Source organism: Piliocolobus tephrosceles, chromosome 4 (genome assembly GCF_002776525.5).
Source record: "Piliocolobus tephrosceles isolate RC106 chromosome 4, ASM277652v3, whole genome shotgun sequence".
In the NCBI taxonomy this organism is placed as follows: Eukaryota; Metazoa; Chordata; class Mammalia; order Primates; family Cercopithecidae; genus Piliocolobus; species Piliocolobus tephrosceles.
In genome coordinates, this window is record NC_045437.1 from 82,585,578 (window position 1) to 82,609,801 (window position 24,224).

The following is a 24,224-nucleotide window of genomic DNA, read 5'->3' on the forward strand; positions in this document are numbered from 1 at the left end:
GAAAAAGATTTTCTTGGGAAATTTAATTTTCTGGGTAGCAGTTAAGGAAGTCTTGTCATTCTGAATATTTCAGTAGACACAATTATTTAGTGTGAAATTAACCATTAATTTTATTTAATTAATGTGGAAACACCTAACATTAAAAAAGTAAAAAAGTAAAAAATCATTTTTTGTAATAAAGCACACCCTTGAGTGTTCATATACCTCAGGTTTTCTCTGATATAACTGGTAGATTCCTCCTTTTTTTTTTTCTGAGCTGGTGTAATCACTCAGTTTCTCAGGCTCTTTACTGAACAACTAAACAAATGGAGAACCCTTTCCTCTGTTTTCATGCTTTTGTATTATCCACTTAACTGCTGACTTGGCAGTAACTTAAATAAATTTTAATCAAGAGAGAACCTTCATGTCTGCCAGTATTTTAATCTAGAATATATCTTTTGGTCAAATTTAACCAATTTTCTTTTGGGTGAATTGGATGAAATGAAGTGTGGATTGCGGAAAGACCTAGATATTTATGAGACTCACTGGTTACAGGATGTGTACGCCTAATCCAAATCCCTGAGAATTGGTAGACATAGAATTGTGTGTCTCAGAAGAGAGAAGACCTGTTTTTACATGTGTTAGAAACATTAGAGACATTGCGTTTCCTCATTTGGGATGGTCTAAAAGCATATTTATTCATACAAAGGATAATATATCCTGGGAGAAAGCATGGAGTTGTTTTATTTTTGTTTACAAGTTCAAAGATAAACATTTGTACAAACAGTGCTGACTACTCAAAAGGACAGACCGTACCAATTGCTAAGGTATTTTCTGTTAGTTCCAGACTACTGTTCTACACTTCATTTTGTGATGCCAGGACAGAGATGCTGAAACCATATTTCTACTTTGGCAACTTTTTCCCTGTAAGGCTCTGATAATAGTGGGCAGTAGAAGAAGACAAGATGTTTACAGGAGAAAAAAAGAGGCAACATAATTTTATTATTATTATTATTATTGTACTTTAAATTCTGGGACACATGCGCATAACATGCAGGTTGTTACATAGGTATACACGTGCCATGGTGGTTTGCTGCACCCATCAACCCATCATCTACATTAGGAAATTAGGTATTTCTCTTAATGCTATCCCTCCCCTTGCCCCAAAACCCCTGACAGGCCCCGGTGTGTGATGTTACCCTCCCTGCGTCCATATGTTCTCATTGTTCAACTCCCACTTATCGATGAGAATATGCGGTATTTGATTTTCCATTCCTGTGTTAGTTTGCTGGGAATAATGGAGTCCAGCTTCATCCATGTCCCTGCAAAGGACATGAACGCATTCTTTTTCTTTTTCTTTTTCTTTTTTTTTATTTTGAGACGGAGTCTTGCTCTGTGCGCAGGCTGGAGTGCAGTGGCACCATCTCTGCTCACTGCAAGCTCTGCCTCCCAGGTTCACGCCATTCTCCTGCCTCAGCCTCCCGAGTAGCTGGGACTACAGGCACCCGCCACTATGTCCAGTTAATTTTTTGTACTTTCAGTAGAGACGGGGTTTGACCGTGTTAGCCAGGATGGTCTCAATCTTCTGAACTCATGATCCTCCCGCTTCAGCCTCCCAAAGTGCTGGGATTACAGGTGTGAGCCACCGCGCACAGCCAAACTCATTCTTTTGTATGGCTGCATACTCTTCCATGGTGTATATGGAGGGAGGCATGATACTTTTTGTTTCATGTTTCTGCTTTTCTTCTTATTCAACTTCACCACAGCATTGTTTCTTCACTTATATATTTGCAATCTTGTCCAAAAAATGTATTTTAATCAATTATGCAGTCTTTTCCCCAAACCATTCCCAAGTAAGGCCCCTCACGCTCCACATACAAACATTATCACTAGCTTATCTGTATCCCCTTGTCAGTGATGTGAATATTGGCCCTACAGAGCTTCTATTCTGATTTCATTTTTATACCACAATCAAGACCTATAAGAAGACTAAAGTGTCATCCTACTCATAAGCTGTTAAGCTACCATGTAATAGTTTCAGGGATGCTGGAAAAAAGCATGATATTTCTGAACAAAAGGTAAAGTCTTCAGAAACAAAAAGCAGTTTATTATTCACAGAAATACCAATATGGTATCTTATAGTACACTATTTCTCTGAGCTCCAATTCCTACAAGGAAGTGTGAAGAGGATGCTGCGTTACAGAAGAGGAATCCCAAGCTTTGGGAACCTGAATATTTTATCATGATGTATAAGAAAGTATACCTAGCCTTTGCTCCAGAGGCAAACATGCTCTTTATTTTACAGAACATTAGTCCTGTCCTCTGCATCATAGGGAGACAGTCTCTCAATCTTGCAAGGCTTTTCACTAAACAAAGATCTTTGGCAAGAAAGTCTGGAAGAGAGGCAGTAGTGCATCTGCTTGCAAGAAGTATGGAAATAGAAAAGACTCATAGATGATTGCCTCAAAAAAATATTCACCCCTAATGCCTATATAATTTTGCCAAATTTTCCCCAATACTATACCAATCTAAGCACCATTCTTACTAGTTTGATGGAAAAGGCCTGGGACTAAATTCATTCATTTTGTCTCATACCATATTTAACTAAAGCTACTAGTAATAGAACTCCAGAAAATAGAATGAGGCCTGTAGTATTGAACTCAACCATGCTCCCAGCTTTTAAGACCCAATCAGCTAAAAAAATTAGTCTCATAAACCAGTAGGGTCTATCTTAGAAAGCCAATGACTTTTCTCAACTTTCTGTACTTACCTTTTCACTTGGCCTGAGGCATTAATCCAGGTTTAACAGGATAATCTAGGGTAATGCTATTACACATAACAACTCTGACCAATGAGTTAGGTTGACCCGAATGCCTTCTAGAGCTAGGCAGTATCATTCACCATTTCAGCTAAAGTTAGGGATATATTTTTTATGACAATTTTTAATTAGATAAACCATCCTCCTAATCCCCACCATTAGAGGAACAACTATCCAACTGAAGTGGATGAATAATGAGTCAGTTATTCCCTTGGGAAACTCTCCTGGTTAATCAATGGTAACTTCTTTGGAAAGATATTATCAGAAGGCTACATGATCTACTTGTGTATTTTCTTAAACATTTTAATTTTTTTTAAGTGACTACTACTAAGATGTGAGTCACTGAATGCTCAGGAGGGAACCAAATTAAAGACTGATAACTCACACAAGAAATAGAAGCCCAAGGCTACATGTGCTGCTCTGGAAGGGAAGTGTTATATGCAATCGTTGGAGATCACTAAAAGGAACCTACATCACTTGGAGACACAAATGAAAAATACTTCTACATAGCTTTTCATACAAATGGTGGATTTTAAGATTCCTAGTTCAATTCAAATATGTTAGTCAATTTTTTTTGGAGGTATTACCTAAGTGTATTCATTTCCGTCTGGGCAGTTTGTACACATCACAAACTGGGACACATTTTTTAATACCATGGAGTGATGAAACAACAAATATGAGAATGTGGATCAAGAAGACATCCAGAATTATTGACAATGTTTTTGCCTTGGAAGTTTTGGAGTCTGATAGACTTCTTGATGAGGTTAAAGGGCATGCCAATCAAATTTTGATTAGGCAAGGGTGGTAAATTCAAGAGCCAGTTAAATGCAAGGTGTTCTCAACAATTTGTGAGAACAGCAACAGTGGATTTTCCTTTGGGAAGAACCCTCTAAGGATGGTCCTAAAAGACAAAAATCATTAATGCCTTCCACTTCTCCATACCTCCCAGAGTCTAAGCTGGCGGCATTTTTGCTGTTTCCAATTCCAAAATTTTGGGCATACTATTCCACTACCTATAATTTTATTATACATTTATCCAAAAATCATTCACTATTCCTACTCAGATTATTCATATGGCAGTGTAATGTCCAAAAAGGCAAATGACATTTTTATAAATAAACTTATAGAGACATATTATCACACTGCATTTGGCCCACCTAGGCCATATAGGAAGACTGAAAACAACATACATAGAAAAAGTGATTATTGTGCCATAGAGCTAAGACTATGTTAATCCAGCAGGAGGACCCAGGTAGTTAAATCTATATTAAATTTGAATCCCTGAGGATTTCTTTTGGCCATTGGAGTATGTAGCTACAAGAATAGCCAGAAATTGCTATTAGAGGAAAGAGTAAAGTTCATGACCAGGAATAGTGAAGATGAAATCCTAAATTTCCAAGAGAGGATGATCTTTTCTGAGACACTCACAGTCAATGATGAAAATCCCTTCTTAAGATATGTAGTGAAGGAGGAGGTTAAAAGGGATCAAGGGTTTGATATTGTTAGTTGGCCAGGATAAAGGCAAAGAGAGCAAAGACAACGCCTCCCTCACTGCAAGATAATTGGTCAACTTGTCTCAGAAGTCACAAGCTGGCATGCAATGCTTGTCTTTGCCTCAAAACATAGTGTCATTTATTTTGTGTGTATTCTATTATAGTAAATATGTCACCATCTCCAGTATGATGATTAATCTAGGCAGCAAAGATAGTAATATGGCATCTAAGAAAATCAATCAGCAGCTTGATTCTATTTGGCCTCATCATACAATGATGCCTTTATCATGAGCATATATACACGGGAGCCAGGTAGTTCAAAGAGGCAAATTATTTTCGTAGTTCATGATCCCAAATAATTTGATCTCCAGTCTATAGTTTTCCAAGTTGCAGACTCAACTACTAAAACATTGGCAAAATCTTAAGATTCGGAAAGTATAAGAAAGTTTATTAAATATAACAGAGCTCCGTGACTTCCTAGAGTTCTTCCCACTGAGCAGATTGAGTCCATTTTGTGTTGCTGCATAGCGGAGCTGAGTTTGAACAGCGCAGAAGCACAATGAAAAACGTTGTGCTTCAGTATTGAGGGAATACTCTATGAATAGTGAGTCGCATTGAGCCGGTGACTTGGCCCTATAGAATACAGCAAGGAGTAGATTTTCCTTCAAAGAGACAGCTGTCACTTTTTCAAATAATCCCTGAGGTGCTGCTGGGGCTGGGCCAGCTGTGTTCTTGAATACTTCCATCATTTCTAGTCTCCTCCTTAAAATATTTGAAATAATTTTGAGCTTATGATAGGTCATTCACTAGTAAGTATTTTTAATATATATATTTGCAATGAATTTCTAGTGTTTACAGGTATTTTCAAGCATAATACAAAAGTCAGTCACCACAAAGGACTTCTGGGATTATGTAAAATAGCAATTAATAAATTTCCATAAGGTACAATATAAAAAAATTTTTTTAATTATATATTTTTACTTAATTTTTAATATACAAATTTCTCTTGAAAAATCAGTATGAAACAGAAAGCACCAGAGGAAAAATGTAAGACAAAAAATATAGAAATGTCCAACATACATTTTTTTCTAACTTTTATTTTAAGTTCCAGGGTACATGTGCAGAATGTACGAGTTTATTAAATAGGTAAGCATGTGCCATGGTGGTTTGCCGCACAGATCATCCCATTACCTAGGCACTAACCCCAGTATCCATTAGCTATTCTTTGTGATTCTCTCCCTTCTTCTGCCCCCAGTCTCTGACAGGCCACAGAGTGTGTTGTTCCACCCATGTGTCCATGTGTTCTCATCATTCAGCTCCCACTTACAATTGAGAACATGCAGTATTTGATTTTCTAGTCCTGTGTTATTTTGCTGAAGATAATGGGCTTCCAGCTTCATCCATGTCCCTGCAAAGGACATGATCTCATTCCTTTTTAGGGTTGCATAGTATTCCATGGTGTACATGTACCATATTTTCTTTATCCAGTCTATTGCTGATGGGCATTTATGTCAATTTCATGTCTTTCCTGTTGTGAATAATGCTGCAATGAGCACACACATGTATGTATTTTTATAACAGAATGATTTATATTCCTTTGGGTGTATACCCAGTAATGAGATTGCCGAGTCCAATGGTATTTTTGCCTGTAGGTCTCTGAGGAATACCACACTGTCTTCCACAATGGTTGAACTAATTTACACTCCCTCCAATAGAGTAAAAGTGTTCCTTTTTTCTCCACAACCTTGCCAGCATCTGTAGTTTGTTTTTTGACTTCTTAGTAATAGCCATTCTGACCCATGTGAGATGGTACCTCACTGTGGTTTTGATATGCATTTCTCTAATGATAATGATGCAACATACCTTTTAAAATATGTAAACTCACTAGCAATAGAATGGAAAATAAATACAAGGTCACAAAAAGACATTGGATATTTGTTGCTTTCCAGAATGTTAAAAAATGTGCTATCAAATGCAAAAGAACTGAAATCATAACAAGCAACCTCTCAGACCACAGTGCAATCAAATTAGAACTCAGGATTAAGAAACTCACTCAAAACCACATAACTACATGGAAATTGGACAACCTGCTCCTGAATGATTCCTAGGTATATAATAAAATTATGTCAGAAATCAACAAGTTCTTTGAAACCAATAAGAACTAAGAGACAATGTACCAGAATTTCTGGGGCACAGCTAAGCAATTCACACCACTGGATGCCCACGTTAGAAAGCTGGAAAGATCTCAAACTGACACCCTAATATCATGATTAAAAGAACTAGAGAAGCAAGAGTAAACAAAATGAAAAGCTAGCAGAAGACAGGAAATAACTAAGATCAGATCAGAACTGAAGTAGATAGTGACACAAAAAACTCTTCAAAAAAATCAATGAATCCAGGAGCTGATTTTTTGAGAAAAAAAAATAATAACAAAATAGACTGTTAGCTAGACTAATAAAGAAGAAAAGAGAGAAGAATCAAACAGACACAATAAAAAATGATGAAGGTGATATCAACACTGATCCAACAGCAATACAAACTACCATCAGAAAACAATATAAACACCTATAAACACCTCTACACAAATAAACTAAAAAATCTAGAATAAATGAATAAATTCCTGGACACATGACACCCTCCCAAGACTAAAAGAGGAAAAGGTGGAATCCCTGAATAGACCAGTAACAAGTTCTGAATTTGAGGTGTAATTAATAGTCTACCAACCAAAAAAGCCCAAGACCAACTGGATTCACAGCCAAATTCTACCAGAAGTACAAAGAGGAGCTGGTGCCATTCCTTCTGAAACTTTTCCAGACTATAGAAAAAGAGGGACTCCTCCCTAACTCATTTTATGAGGCCATCATCATCCTGACACCAAAACCTGACAGAGACACAACAAAAAGAAAAAACTTCAGGCCAATATGACTGATGAAGCTGATGTGAAAATCCTCAATAAAATACTGGCAAATCGAATGCAGCAGCACATCAAAAAACTGATCCACCATGATCAAGTCGGCTTCATCCCTGGGTTGTAAGGCTGGTTCAACATTTGCAAAGCAATAAATATAATCCATCACATACACAGAACCAAAGATAAAAACCTCATCATTATCTCAATAGATGCAGAAAAAGCCTCTGTTACATCCTATGTTAAACAACAACAACCAAAAGCCTCTGTTACATCCTATGTTTAACCTATGTCACATCCTATGTTAAAAAAATCAATAAACTAGGTATTGATGGAACATATCTCAAAATTATAAGCTATTTATGGCAAGCCCATAGCCAATATCATACTGAATCCTCAGAAGCTGGAAGCATTTACTTTGAAAACCAAGACAGGACAAGGGTGCCCTATCTTACTACTCCTATTCAACATAGTATTGGAAGTTCTGGCCAAAGCAATCAGGCAAGAGAAAGTGATAAAAGGTATTCAGACAGAAAGAGAGGATGCCAAATTGTCTCTCTTTGGAGATGACATGATTTGATATTTAGAAAACCTCATCATCTCAGCCCAAAAATTTCTTAAGCTGATAAGCAACTTCAGCAAAGTCTCAGGATACAAAATCTATGTGCAAAAGTCAGAAGCATTCTTCCACACCAAAAGTAGACAAGCAGAGAGCCAAATAATGAGTGAGCTCCCATTCACAATCGCTACAAAGAAAATAAAATACCCAGGAATACACCTTACAGGGGACGTGAAGGGCTTCTTAAAGGAGAACTACAAACCACTGCTCAAGGAAATAAGAGACGACACAAACAAAAGGAAAAACATTCCATGTTCATGGATAGGAAAAATCAGTATTGTGAAAATGGCCATATTGCCCAAAGTAATTTATAGATTCAATGCTATTCCCATCAAACTACCATTGACTTTCTTCAGAGAATTAGAAAAAAAATACTTTAAATTTCATATGAAACCGAAAAAGAGCTCATATAGCCAAGACAATCCTAAGCAAAGACAATGAAGCTGGAGACATCATTCTACCTGATTTCAAACTATGCTACAAGGCTACAGTAACCAAAACAGCATAGTACTGGTACCAAAATAGACATAAGGACCAATGGAACAGAACAGAGACCTCAGAAATAACAACCACAAGTCTACATCCATCTGATGTTCAACAAATCTGAGAAAAACAAGCAATGGGGAAAGGATTCCCTATTTAATAAATGGTTCTGGGAAAACTGAGTAGCCATATGTAGAAAATTGAAACAGGATCCCCTCCTTACACCTTATACAAATATTAACACAAGATGGATTAAAGACTTTAATGTAAAACCCCAAATTGTAAAAACCCTAGAAGAAAACCTAGGTAATACCATTCAGCACATAGGCATGGGCGATGATTTCATGATGAAAATGCCAAAAGAAATTGCAACTAAAGCTAAAATTGACAAATGAGATCAAATTAAACTAAAGAGCTTCTGCACAACAAAAGCAGATATCAACAGAGTGAACAGGCAACTTACAGAATGGGAGAAAATTTTGGAAATCTATCCACCTGACAAAGGTCTAATATTCAGAATTTACAAGGAACTTACATAAATTTACAAGAAAAATCAACCAACCCCATTAAAAAATGGGCCAAGGACATCAGCAGATACTTCTCAAAAGAATACAGTATGTGGCCAACAAACATATGAAAAAAAGCTCAACATTACTGATCATTAGAGAAATGCAAATTAAAACCACAAATATCTCACCACAGTGAGATACTATATTGTGCTAGTCAGAATGGCAATTATTAAAAAGTCTGGAAACAACAGATACTGGCGAGGCTGTGGAGATATAGAAACTGTTTTATACTGTTGGTGGGAATGTAAATTAATTCAACCATTTTGGAAGACAGTGTGGTGATTCCTCAAGGATCTGGAACCAGAAATACCATTTGAACCAGCAATCCCATTACTGGGTACATACCCAAAGGAATATAAATCATTCTACTATAAAGACATATGCACAGGCATGTTTATTGCAGCACTATTTACAAAAGCAAAGACATGGAACCAACCCAAACACCCATCAATGATAGACTCAATAAAGAAAATGTGTCCATGAAAGAGAATGATATTATATCCTTTGCAGGGACATGGATGAAGCTGGAAGCCATGATCCTCATCAAACTAACACAAGAACAGAAAACCAAACACCACATGTTCTTACTTATAAGTGAGAGTGGAACCATGAGAACACAAGGACACGGGGAGAAGAACATCACATACTGGGGCCCGCCGGGGGTTGGGGGGCTAGGGGAGGGAGAGCATTAGGAAAAATACCTAATGCATGTGGAACTTAAAATCTGATTGATGGGTTAATAGGTGCAGGAATCCACCATGGAACATGTATACCTATGTAACAAACTTGCATATTCTTCACATGTATCCCAGAACTTAGAGTAAAATAATTTTAAAAAGTTAAAAAGAAATGTGCTATCCCACATATTGGTAGTAGAAATATAAATTGATATCATTTTTGTGAGGTTAGTTTCACAATACCAATCAAAATTTGATAACAATAATACGTGTCCACATAATTCATCTTTTAGACATTTATTCTATGTTGAAAAGGGCCATCATTAAAGATACAAGAATGCTTATCAAAATCTTATAATAGTGTAAGGTGGGAAATGACCTAAATATCCATCCAAAGGAGATTTTTCTAAGAATTATGGTAGAGCTATACAATGAAACTATCTTTTTATACACAAAGAAATATTGTGTAGCTATTAAAATTAATAGAGAATTCCCATATTTGACACCAGAATAAGATCACAACATATAGCAAATAACAACGTGGTCAGAATGTGATGTGGATGGGATTTATGAGGACAAAAAAGTGCGTCTTTAGGCACAGTTCTCTGTGAGACTCAAAGTCCATCAAATAATAAAGCATTTATTTGTATTTTTTTTTTTTTTGCCCCTTCATATAGATTTCTCTAATATCCTTTTAGGAATGATCAATTGTAATCTGAACATTATTCAGGATAGAAAATTTGCAGCTAGCTGTGTGCATCCAAATTATGTGTATCCATAAATCTATCTATGTCTTTCTGTCTGTATGCATGTGAACCAATAGCAACACTAAAGTCCATCTTAAAGCAGATATCTAGGGATAGTGGGACTGGTTATATTGTTTATGTATTTTTCCAAACTGTTAATGTTGAGCCTACACGTTTTACAATGAGGAAAAAAGAAAAACTACTAATTATATATTTGGGTATATATAAACATAAATATTTGTATAGAATATATGTTTATATATATTTATAATATGTATATTATATATGTGTGTGTGCAGGTATATATATACACACACATATATACATACATAGGTATGTATGTGTGTGGTGTGTGTATATATGTGTGTATATATACACCTATATATGTGTAGAACACAGCACTTCAGGCACAGTACTAGTACAGATGTTATGATTATCCAAAAGAGTGGAACTTGTTCTTTCTGTCCTGGAAAATTCTACAAGTTAAGTGGGAATTCAAGGCAATCATGCATAATCACATAACTAATATGGAACAGAATTGACTACAAAAAATATATAGTACAAAGGACTGCACCATTCAACATGAGAGCACCTTACTTCCTGACGTAGTTATTCCTAGAGTCATTTTGAGGTATAGCTTATAGCTTGTTTTCTGCCTTCTCTTTGAACAAATGATTTCACACTTTGCTTCTAAAGCTTCCACTTTGCCTAGTTGCCTCTCTCTCCTTTGCCAAGATACTCCAATCTCTGGGTTTGACTCAGTGTTCATACCACATATCTTTCCTATAAAATGTGGTTTATTGGTAAAAACTGCCTGGTTCTATTATCTTGAAAACTTTTTATTGTGTTTCCTGTCTCCTAGGACCAATTATTTCTATGCCTTCTTGGTATGACCTAACCCTTAAATTCTGTGCAGATTTAGTTATACTGTCTCAAAATGGAATAGGTTTAGTGGGGAAATGTAGAACTCAAATGGAGGAATAACAAATGAATTAAGTCAAGTTGATTTATTTTATTTGTAACTCACCATTTTTTTTAAATCATTGAAATGAGCAAATGTGAAATAATTGCCTTTACATTTCAGAAGACTTACGATTCTTTATTCCATTCTTATCAAGTATTAGTAGTGTGATATAATTTTTCCCTTTTTGATACCATTCAAGTTTCAATTCAGTATTTTTAACAACGAAAATTTATAATCATCATATTTGTGTATTATTTAACATAGTCAAAATGTTGAGGTTGACACTGGATTGAATTTTTCTTTAAAGTACAGTTAAGACATCATTAGCCTTCTTACTCTTATGTTGAAAGTGTTGTTTTTCAGGAACATTTACCTTCTATACATTGATAACATTGAATGGCAATCAAACAGCTCTTCAAGATTCTAATAAAACACATTATAATCTTTCGTCAAATAATCATTCTGTATTTCTACACATGATTAGTGCTTTTGTAAAATTGAAAGAAGTCATATTGTTTAAGCAAATATATACATTTAAACGATTCAACTTATTTGAGAAAGAGTTAGATGAATTGTTCTAAGGGTTGGAAAAGGAAAGCAAAGAGAAGTGAAATTAGTAGTACAGAAATAGCAGAACTGTTCACAAAGCATCTACAAACAAAAATAAAGAACCCAAAACAAAGACATTTAGACAATGGAATCGCACTGTGTATGAGGACAGATAGAGAGCTAATGCTCTCAGTGCAGAGTATTCAGTTGTGCTCTCATCAAAAGCTATTCAGGGTGAAGCTGTGGTTAAGCTAATGTTATTTAACCTGAAAATCAGGGATGAGAATAATATTGTCATGTTGCATTCACACTGGAGGAAATGGTTCTTCTCAATGATGCTGCATCAAGAGGCAAAACAACAAAAATAATTTGGAAAGTGTATCACATCCCTGATTAGGCAAGCTTTCTTCTTGTCCAAGGTTCAAGGCAAGAGTTTATAAGAAGAAATGTTATCTCTGTCAAAAAAGATTGTTGTGGTTAATTGTACCTTCAAAAAAAGGAAGCTGATTAGTTTTCTTGCTTGTTGTCTAAATGTTGTAAAACTTCCTGTACATTTATATTTTCTTTAGTGGCATTTCTAGTAAGATGATTCATTGTTTGCTAAATAATATTTATAAAAAAGAGAAACTGTCCTATCATTTAAGAAAAACAAAACATTTAAACTTATTAGTAATTTTACTTGTGTTGGTAATCAACATTTCTATTAAGAAGGTAGAAAAGCATTTCAGAAAACATATAAGAAACATTGCAAGTCATAGAAATCACTATGAAAAAAATCAAAGCACCATCTCTAAAAAGATATATTAAAAAAAAAGAAAAATAATGAAAGTTGGAATGAAGTTCTATAGTAAGTACTGTATAGCAGAGACTTAAAGGTTTTTGTTTGATGCTTTTGTGTTGGCTTTGTCTTACTTAATTACTTAGGTTTTATTCATTGCAATATCTATTTCCTCTCTTATTGCAACAATACCCATATCCCATGTGTTTTGTAGAAACTTGGTTCCACTAAAGCTCAGAGATGTAGCAAGTGTACCAGGCCAATCAACTTACTCTATCATTGTCACAGAAACTGGAGATGCTCTAAGAGAGATTAGGGAGGGTAAAGGAGACTAAGTTCCGAGAATGTTTTTTCTTTTATTGATTATCTGCAAGTAGCAGGGGCCACCATGCAGAGCTGAGTAGTGAAGGCAATCTAACGGAAGGAAAGCCAAGAAATTCATCTGGTGACATTGACTGGGCCCTGCTTCACCATATCTGAAATCAGGATTAATGCTTGATATTTTATGTCAGGCAATAAGTTATATTTTTGCTTAAGCCATTGAACTGAATTTTCTGTACTTGTAACAAAAAAAAAAAAAAAAAGGATTCTATCTGAGACTGTTTGTGAAGCAGAACAGTATGATTAATACCATCGGTAATACACCTCTCAGTTAAAAATCACATTTTACAGTTATTTTAATGATAAGCAATATCCAAATACAATTAGGCATTTCAAATGAATTAAAATTAAATGCACTAACAATTTAGACCATTAAATGATTTACCTTGACCATAATGCTAATTTAAAAAACTGTATATTTAGCTTATACTTTTTCTATATGTTATACATTTTTGAAAACACTGTTTATATTATGAAATTCTCATATATATCACAATTTTGACCCTCCTAAACAGTAGTAGACATTTATCCTCCAATGAATCTCAAAGTTTGGAGCATCAGCTTCAAATGCAGTTGCTGGCATGATGTACTTAAATATCCCCAAATTTAGCAGTCCTACATGAGTTCCAAAGCGACCATAAATGTTTTAGTTATGAGATTTTTAGAAAAAAGCTACAGACAGTAGTATAGATAAGCTGCACTGTCTATGGAGTGTTTTAAAGCATGGCATTAAAATCCTAGTTGGGAAGACTCAACGTGAGTAGAGTTTGGGGAGAAGATTCATAGGAAGGGAAAGGTTAATGAGAGAAGGACAAGATATACTACAATCTAAGTGAGGTAAATGTAAACACCATAACACTATGGATTACATCCATTGATTTGAGCAAGTTTTCGATGACATTTTCCCAGAGAGATGCTCAAAGATACATGAGCTGCAATGCAGCACAGTTAAACACACCTGTACTGCTGCAATGTAGCACAGTTAAACACATCACTGATTACTGATTCTATTGATTGACATATAACTTCAGTTTTTAAGCACTCTTAATCACATAAAAATGAGAATAAGATTCCCAAGTACCTAACTCTTGTTTTGCACATCAATTATCAATTTAAAAGCAAGTTTTGGCTGGGCACGGTAGTTCATACCTGTAATTCCAGCACTTTGGGAGGCTGAGGTGGGTAGATCACCTCAGGTTAGGAGATCAAGACCAGCCTGCCCATCATGGTGAAACCTCATCTCTACTAAAAATACAAAAATTAGCCAGGTGTGGTAGCAGGCTCCTGTAATCCCAGCTCTTTGGGAGGCTGAGGCAAGAGAATTGCTTGAACCTGGGAGGCGGAGGTTGCGGTGAGCCGAGACTGTACCATTGTACTCCAGCCTGGGCAACAATGGTAAAGCTCCATTTCAATAAATAAATAAATAAATAAACAAACAAAGTAAGTTTTGAATCATGATGATTAATATATTATATAACAAAATTCCTGTGGATCATTTGGAAATGCTACAACTCCTCCGGCAAATAATGATTTGCTGAATTTATTAGATACTCAGCTTTTTGGGTGGTAGAGGAAGTGGAAGTATTAGCTTATACAAAATGAAGTATTTTAGAAAAATGCATTATTTAATAGCCATCCACTGGTGGTTTTATAAGTAGATGAAAACTGGGCATTAACACGCAGTTGTTAAGAACAAGACAGTTTATTTTCCGCTTCTAGTATATGGGTATGGAATATCTAGAACTGACGAATACATTGAAGATTACAGTGAAAACGTAGATGCTTGGAAAACTAGAGGATATAGAATATGCATTTGATGACTACAACAGCAGTGGTTACTTAGAACAAAAATGAGGACACCATTTAGTAGATGAAATATGTCTCTTTTGTGACTATTGTCCATCTCTACCAAAGTGATCTTTTGGCTCTGGATTAGAGTTTCATACAAAACCTGTGGTGATGGGGCTGCTGAAGTGTTTGGGACATGTAAACACTTGGATTGGCATTTCCTGTTGTATGAGTTTGCCTTTGGCCCAATTACACAAATCATAACTTAGTGTATTTAAGATCATTATTATGATGATAGACAATAAAAAGTAATTTGCTGCTAAACAATACAGATTATAAGAGCACAGTGACTCATGCCTGTAATCCTAGTACTTTGGGAGCCTGAGGGGGGAGGATTGCTTGAACCCAGGAGCTTGAGACCAACCTGGGAAACATAAAGAGACCCAGTACCTACAAAAAATTTAAAAACCAGGCCAGGTGCAGTGGCTCACGCCTGTAATCCCAGCACTTTGAGAGGCTGAGGCAGGCGGATCACGAGGTCAGGAGATTGAGACTATTCTGGCTAACACGGTGAAACCCCGTCTCTACTAAAAATACAGAAATTAGCCGGGCATGGTGGCAGGCGTCTGTAGTCCCAGCTACTCAGGGGGCTGAGAAAGGAGAATGGCATGAACTCGTGAGTTGGAGCTTGCAGTGAGCCGAGGTTGCGCCACTGCGCTCCAGCCTGGGCAACAGAGTGAGACTCCCTCTCAAAAAAATAAAATAACATAAGATAAAAAATTTAAAAACAAAATCAGCTTGGCATGGTGGTGGCACACACCTGTGTTTGCAGCTATTTGAGTGACTGAGACAGGAGGATCACTTTAGCTGGAGAAGTTGAGGCTGCAGTGAGCTGAGATTGTGCCACCGAACTGCAGCCTGAGTGACAATGAGAACCTGTCTCAAAAATAAATAAATAAATAAATAAATAAATAAATAATAAACAAGTGAGTAAATAAATAAATATAAAGACTAGATCTCTCACATAAATTAAAAACCTTGGATATCTGCATTAGGTGTTTGCTTGTCTGTTTGTTTATTTGTTTGTGTTTAAGAAACAAGGTCTCGCGTTATTGCTTAGACTATAGTGCAGTCACTGTTCTTAAGCTTGATTCATAGCATTACAGCTTTGAATTCCTGGGTTCCAGCTATCTTCCTGCCTTAGCATCCCAAGTAGATGGCACTACAGATATCTGCTCCTGTGCTGGTTCAGGTGGTTTATCTATATTTTAAAGTGTCCTTTAATAGATCATCTCTAAAGTTTTCTGATTTGGAACAGGAGATACAATATGGCTACAGTATATTGGGTTTGAATGGGGCTTAAAGAAAAAAATAGAAGCTAGTTCCTAAAGGGCATTATTTTATTAGAAGAAGCTTCAACTACATGTTAAATGGAAGAGGGAGCCATTTTAAAATGTATAATAAAGATAAGATCAACTTTAAATTTTAGAAAGATTGGTTTTGAAGGGATGTTATAGTCTACTGGAGAATAAATTGACTGTAGAGTTAGTTCTTCATTTCCTCTATAGGAATACTACTAGTAAAAGGAAATGTACAATATTTACAGCCAAAGAAGCAAGAGGTAATATCTGAAACTGTTGGTTTGAAGTAAAATATTTTACTTCCTCATAATGGGCCCGAAAGTGGAAATTAGGACCTCACAATGCATTGACTTTGTGGACAGTAATTGGGAACTATAGATACGGAGTAAGATGTCTATGTGTTTGGGTGTAGGAAGGCATAGTTCTTAACTACAGAATCAAGAAACGTTAAGTCAATTGTATAGATGAGAAGCAAGCCAAAACAAATGGAGGAATCTGTGTCTAAATATTAGCATTGAACACAAAGAACACTAAAATTAACAGGATGCAAGTGAAGATTTAGATCAATTTTCATGAGAAAATATATTCATAGATAAATTGAGTTGGCCAGTGGATCAAAATCAATTTGAGAGAAAACATGAAAATTGGGCATTGGTAAAAGGTGTGTAGAGAAATATCTTGAGTGAAATGCTCAGGTATAAACAGACATTTCTGCTGTATTGGGAGGTTGGGAAATACAGTGTATCTTTTGTTCATACTGGTTACAAAAAATTGGAATTGAGAATAAAATTGGCAGAAAATATAAACCACAAAAATGCCATTTTATATCATATGCTTTACCTATAAAATAAAAATGAATTAGTTAAAATTAAATTTTCTTCATAAAGTGTGTGTTTTGATAAAAAGGGAGTCAAATTTTGGAAGTCATATACTTTATTTTCTCTTATTTAATGACATTGCTTAACAAATGTAAATTTTGATATTTATTTTTTCATCTTTCCAACTTTAAAAATTAATTTAAAATTATAGGTTGTAAGAGATATTAGAGGGTAGTACAGTGTTAACCTGTAACTCTTAGAGTGGTATTGATGGTTAGGTGGTCAGAGAGGTAAATGTAATTGAATGGAAAGAAGGGTCATAAGGGAGCACACGAATGCTATGAGCAAGATTGAGGAGGGGGGCTAGAAAGGAATTTAGCAATTTTCTCCAGTTTAGAAGGTTGTGTGTGCTGTTTATTTGTATATTTTTCTTTATGATTTTTCCAAACTGACTATTTCACATGAAAAAAATGTGTAAAATTTTCTATGCCTGTAAAATTGTATTTAAAAAGTAAATAAAAAATGTGTTATTTTTAAACACCATGTATATAAATATATAATTCATTCTCATTCAAATCAGCTGTGACAATCTCATTGTCAATTTTCCCGTTTAGTGCATTTACAAAATAAGAACAATTTATTTTATTATATCAAGGATATAATTTAGATTAAATTTTTACTTTTTTAAGTAAATATTCTGCTTCAGAGATTTTGTAATCAGACCCAAGTTCAGCTGCTTGCTGCTTGAAAGCCACACATAAAGGGTGAGGTTTGGTGGAAAAGCTGATATGATCAGAGAGTCAGCAAACTAAGAAGATTGTGAGCTAGCATTCTAAAGTACCATTTTAATGTTAACATTTACCATTTTTGTTTGTTTGTTTTTCGGGATGGAGTCTCGCTCCGTCGCCCAGGCTGGAGTGCAGTGGCACGATCTCAGCTCACTGCAGCCTCCGTCTGTCTCCCGAGTTCAGGTGATTCTCCTGCCTCAGCCTGCTGAGTAGCTGGAACTACAGGTGCCCGCCACAACCGCGGCTAATTTTTAGTATTTTTAGTAAAGATGGGATTTCACCATGTTAGCCAGGGTGGTCTCCATCTCCTGACCTCATGATCTGTCCACCTCGGCCTTCCAAAGTGCTGATTACAGGCATGAGCCACTGCATCCGGCCCACCCCTGGGTTTCTAAAGGGAAATTTTGTATGAACGACATGCAAGAGTGGTGCGGAGTACACGGTCTGTATGCCGTATTCCTGATGGCTATCTTTAATAAGTGTTCATCTGGAGGTTTAGTGCATTATTTTGACTACATCCTGATGGTAATAGACTAATTATCTGTGACTCCCTACAAGCAGAGGATTTGACAGGGGCTCCAGGACTGTTTTGTTTCAAGATCAGCCTCTAGAATTTCTTCAGCATGCATTGCTGGGGAAGAGTGTCTAGAGAGAAGAGGAATGAAGAGGGAGAGGAATAGGAGGGAAAGAAGAAAAAGAAAGGAGATGATTAAAATGCATTTTTAGTCGGGGCATGGTGGCTCACATCTATAATACTAGCACTTTGGGAGGCTGAGATGGGAGGATTGCTTGAGGTTGAGAGTTCAAGACCAGCCTGGGCAACATAATGAGATCCCATCTCTATAAAAAATAAAAACAAATAGACAAGGTGACAGAATGAGGCCCTGTCTCAAATAAACGAACAAAACAATAACCAGGCATGGTGGCACACACCCGTAGTCCCAGCTACTCAGGAGGCTGAGGAAGAAGGACTGCTTGAGCCCAGGAGGTCAAGACTCCAGTGAGCCTTGATTGTGCCACTGCACTCCAACTTGAGCAACAGGCCATGTCTCAAAATAAATAAGTAAATCAATAAAAATAATAAATATATATACACACACACATACACACACATGTAATTTTTAAAAACAAGGTCTCCAGTTACAATTAGAGTCTCAGAAATATGTTAAAACAAAACAATTCCTTCAAAAATTGCGTTTCTGTTCCAATTTACAGAAGTTTTTTACTTTAAATTTTGTACTCTTGCTTCAATTTTGCTTTGTTCAAACTTCTCCTTAACCTTACCTATTTAGGTTATGATGTACCTTAAGAATGAACTCTTATTATACTTGGCCTGATTATTTGCATAACGTGCAACAAGAATAATTTAGGTTATGATGTACCTTAATCATAACCCAGCTAATGATTACACCCAGCGTACACCCAGCTAATATCTTATTACGCCAGCATACGCCCAGCTAATATCTTATTATACTTGGCCTGATTATTTGCATAACGTGCAACAAGAATAATACTTACCATATAGCCTCCTTTTAATCTTTTGTTTTTATTTTTGTTTATGTTTTACTTTTTTTTTTTTTTTTTTTTTTTTGACAGGGTCTTGCTCTGTTGCCCAGGCTGGAGTGCAGTGATGCAATCACTGGTCACTGAGTCTAAACTTCCTCAGGCTCAGGTGATCCTCCTATCTCAACCTCCTGAGTAGCTGGGATTACAGGCACGCACCACCATACCTGGCTAACTTTTCTATTTTTTGTAGAGACAAGGTTTCACCATGTTGCCCAAGCTGCTCTCAAACTCCTAGGCTCAAGCAATCTGCCCACTTTAGCCTCCCAAAGTGTTGGTATTATAAGTGTGGGCTACCACGCCTGACTGGCCTCCTTTTTTTTTTTTTTAAATTGGCTTTGCCGGAACATTTTATTTTAATAATGAATTTCAGATCAGACCTTTTAAAAGCCTTTCAAGTCCATCCAAGAATTTATCTGTTCACAAATGCCTGCAAATAAATTAGACTTACTATGATTTTATCTTCAGTAAAATTGGGGAATTGGATAGAAAAATTATGTTTCAACATCTGTTGAAACATGTACATCTGTTATTGAATTCTAGACATCTTCATTACTTTTTCAATTTGTATTATATTTCACAATTTGGACTGAATCCTGAATTTTCTTTCTGGCTACAAGTCCCAAACTAACATTTTCAATATTTTTCTCCCATTATTCTGAGTTGAAATAACAAGAAATTAAAACAGCACTTTTTTCTTTTTTTTTTTTTTTTTGAGATGGAGTCTAGCTCTGTCGCCCAGTCTGGAGTGCAGGTTCATCAGCAAGCTCTGCCTCCCAGGTTCACGCCATTCTCCTCCCTCAGCCTCCTGAGTAGCTGGGACTACAGGTGCCCACCACCACACTCAGCTAATATTTGTTTTTTTAGTAGAGACGAAGTTTCACCGTATTAGCCAGAATGGTCTCTATCTCCGGACCTCGTGATCCGCCCCCCTCGGCCTCCCAAAGTTCTGGGATTATAGGCATAAACCACATTTCTTAAAGCCGTGCAAACTGAAGCTAGACAACGCAAACTTCGGGAGAAAATAACGGCAACTTATAAACAACCTGCATGCCTGCTTACTGATGTATGGACTTCTAAGGAAGTTCACTGGAATGCCTGGTTCAGTCTACAACCCAGAAGAATCTGTCACATTGCCACTGTAATCTAAAGAAGCTCACAGACTCTAGAAAAGCTGGTATGTAGACTGACAGCTCCAGATATTAACCTTTGTTTTTCTGCTGTTACTGTGAAAATGGCTCTAATTAGAGATCTGATTGCCTGTATTAAATATAGAAGGCCATCCCATCTATAATGCCACCTCCTGGAATGGGAAACAGCTGTTTAATTGAACACTTCACATGGCGGGGAGGTGCCATACCCTTTTGAGAAACCAGATTTCACAAGAATTCACTATTGTGAAGACAATAGTGTGAAGGAGGAGTGGTGTTAAACAATGAGAAAATGCCGCCAGGATCCAATCCCGTCCAGACCAGGCCGCGCCCCGGCATTGGGGATTACATTTTATTGGTTTTTTTTGAAACTGAGTCTCATTCTTGTTACCCAGGCTGGAGCACAATGGCGTGATCTCAGCTCACTGCAATCTCTGCCTTCTGGATTCAAGCGATTCTCCTTCCTCAGCCTCCCCAGCAGCTGGGATTACAGGCATGTGCCACCATGCCTAACTAATTTTTGTATTTTTAGTAGAGATGGGCTTTCACCATTTTGGCCAGGGTGGTCTCAAACTCCTGACCTCAGTGATCTGAGCACCTCGGCCTCCCAAGGTGCTGGGATTACAGGCATGAGCCCCTGTGCGCGGCCTGGGATTAGATTTCAACATGAGATGTAGGTGGGAACACAGATCCAAACCATATCACCTATTAATAAGAAAAAGAAAATAAACTATCATTTAAAATCACAATTTACTAAATAATTTCACCCATCTACTATTGCTCAAATCATGTGAATTTTGTGGTTGATACTTTTGTTTTGTCTATACTATATGCTGTTATTATAGAAGTATAACTTTCCCTTCAAAAAGGCTGATATTGCTGCATTGATGAAGTGTCATATGATCTAAAATACTTTGGAGTTTTTCTCTGAGCCAAATATGAGTGATCATAGCCCTAGGCACATTCTCAAGAGATCCTGATAACATGTATCCAAGGTGGTGGGGTTACAGCTTGGTTTTATACATTTTGGGGAGATATGAGACATCAATTAATATACGTGAGGCACATATTGGTTTGGTCCAGAAATGTGGGACAACTCAAAGTTGGAGTTTACAGGGCAGAGATGGATTCAAAGATTTTCTGATTGACAGTTTGTTGAAAGAGTTGTGATCTAAAGACCAAGGATCCATAGAAAGGAGTGTCTGGGATAAGATAAGAGGTTGTAGAGATCAAGATTCTTATTACATAGATGCAGTCTCATGGATGACCACCCTTAGAGGCAATAAGTGGCAAATATTTTCTATTCAGACCTTTAAAAGGTGCTAGATTTTCAGATAATCTCTTCAGGATCAGAAAAAAAAAAAAACCTGAAAAGGAAACGGGATTCTCTACAGAACGTAAACTTCCCCCCAAGAGATAGCTTTGCGGGACCAGTTCTTTGAACTATATTTTGGAATAAAACATTTTTGTCTCTTTCAGGGCCTGCTACCGGTCAGGCAATGCTATACTAGACTGAGATTGAAAGGTGATATTTTATTGCTACAAAGGGTCAATGTTGTCAAGCATAAGAACTTTGTTTTAATGTTAATGCTGGTCAATTATGCCTGAATTCCAAAAGGAGGAGGTTATACTAAGGCATGTTCTACTAGCCCTTTCCATTATGGCCTGAACAAAAATTGTATTTTTTTGGATTTCTTTGAAATCTTCTTGGTCAAGAGGAGTTGTCTATTTAGTTGGTTAGGGGGCTTAGAATTTTGTTTTTGATGTATATTTCTCCTCTTTCTGGTCAAGATTTTTCAGAAGAAACATCTATGGGCCAACATGATTTGTCCAATACTGTTGCCAGGGTACTGTGGCTGCCTGCCTTGGGTCCATTCTGTCTGTTAGTGAGATCCCTCTGTCAAAGGAACTTAGAGATGAAAGACTTACAGGCAACTTAAATGTTCTAGGCAAAATGGGAATGAAGGTAGACAGGTATTCATTAACCTTACAATTCTTTAAGCCATATAAAAGCCAGAAATCAAAAACCAAAGCCAAGATTCCAAACTTGACTTATCTATAACTTATATACACTGAGTAATTGTAATCCTGGTTTCAGTTATAGCCTTGTAGCAATTCACTACACAAAACATAAATATTTTGTTTAAAAGAGCTAAGGAATTGAGCAACTTTTGTTATACCGTAATGCTTTTTGTGGTATTCTTAGTAATTTTTCCTGAGGAGGCTGATAATTTTTTTTAACATGTATCTGCATAAATCTCATAACTGGGAGTATTATACTCCAAAGGCTTTTCCACTACATGTCTTGATACTCTCTCAGTATTTTTTTTTTTTTAATTTTATGAGAAGTAGGAAATTCCTTATGGTTGGGATGGATGAAAATGTGCCAGATAATGACCCAGGAGGCAAAGACCCTCATTTCACCAGCTGTTTAGGCACCTGTGTGCCCATCCTTGATTTTGAGGGTCTGAATGATTATATCCCTCAAAACCAGTTTTTACAATTTCACATGCCCACTCCTTTTATATAGACCCTTAGCCTGGAGGGAGGATGTTTGCATAGATTTGCAGCAGGGCATTAGAAGTGAAAAACAGATTGGGTCCAGTGGGATTCCAAATGAGGGGGATTGTCAGGCTTTGTGAAATCATGTCTTATCTTCAGAATACAATGATTCTGGTTTTCTTGGAAGAAGTAAAACAATGAGAGATAAATGATATTAATAATTTAACAATCAAAAGAGAAATCGTGTGTCAGAACAGAAAAATAAATCTATTTCATTAGGGTGCCAACTAAAAATGTCATGAAGAAAATTTTGACCTGGTTTATCCTTAGAGGCCAATTGTAGCCAAAAAATTATTCATGATTCAATCTATACTCAAAAACAAGGGTCAGGGCTAGAATCCAGTAATAGATGTGTTATAGTTTTCCTTTGAAACATAATATCTCTCTCTCTAGCTCTTCTTTTCTACTAAAGAGAAATGATAGTAAGACCAATTTGTGTGCAAAATAAGTTTTAGGCTTATGATACTTGGTCTGATTATTTGCCTAAAATGCAGCAAGAAATGTTTGGCCATATAGTCTCCTTTCCAGTTGATTTTGCTGGAACTTTGTTTAAGAATATGTTGTTCTAGTTGGCCGGGCGCAGTGGCTCACACCTGTAATCCCGGCACTTTGGGAGGCCTAGGAGGGAGGATCAAGAGGTCAGGAGATCAAGACCATCCTGGTTAACACCATGATACCTCGTCTCTACTAAAAAATAGAAAAAAATTAGCGGGTCGTGGTGGCAGGCATCTGTAGTCCCAGTTACTCGGGAGGCTGAGGCAGGAGAATGGTGTAAACCCGGGAGGAGGAGCTTGCAGTGAGCCGAGATCACGCCACTGCACTCCAGCCTGGGCAACAGAGCAAGATTCAGTCTCAAAAAAAAAAAGAAAGAGAACGTTGTTCTAGTCAAGGCCTTGGTAAAATAACTAGTGTCTCCAATCGTGTCGTGTTTCAGAAGAACACTGTTTCTGAAATTATACAAATAATCATGCTACCATAAAATAAGAATACTCACAGTTCACAAATTCTGGAGAACCCTGTTAGAGAGAAGAGTAAATCCTGCATACAAAAGTATACTTTACAACCAGAGTAGCAGCCTTCCAAACATGTCGATAATTCACCTTAGAAGTGTCATCTACAAATCAAGTAGTTGTGATTGAGAGGTGCTCACAGGCTTTTGCCACAAGCCCCAGTAAACACTTCACAAAGGACTACCAAATGAGTTTGTCCCTACTGGCAATCCAGCTTCT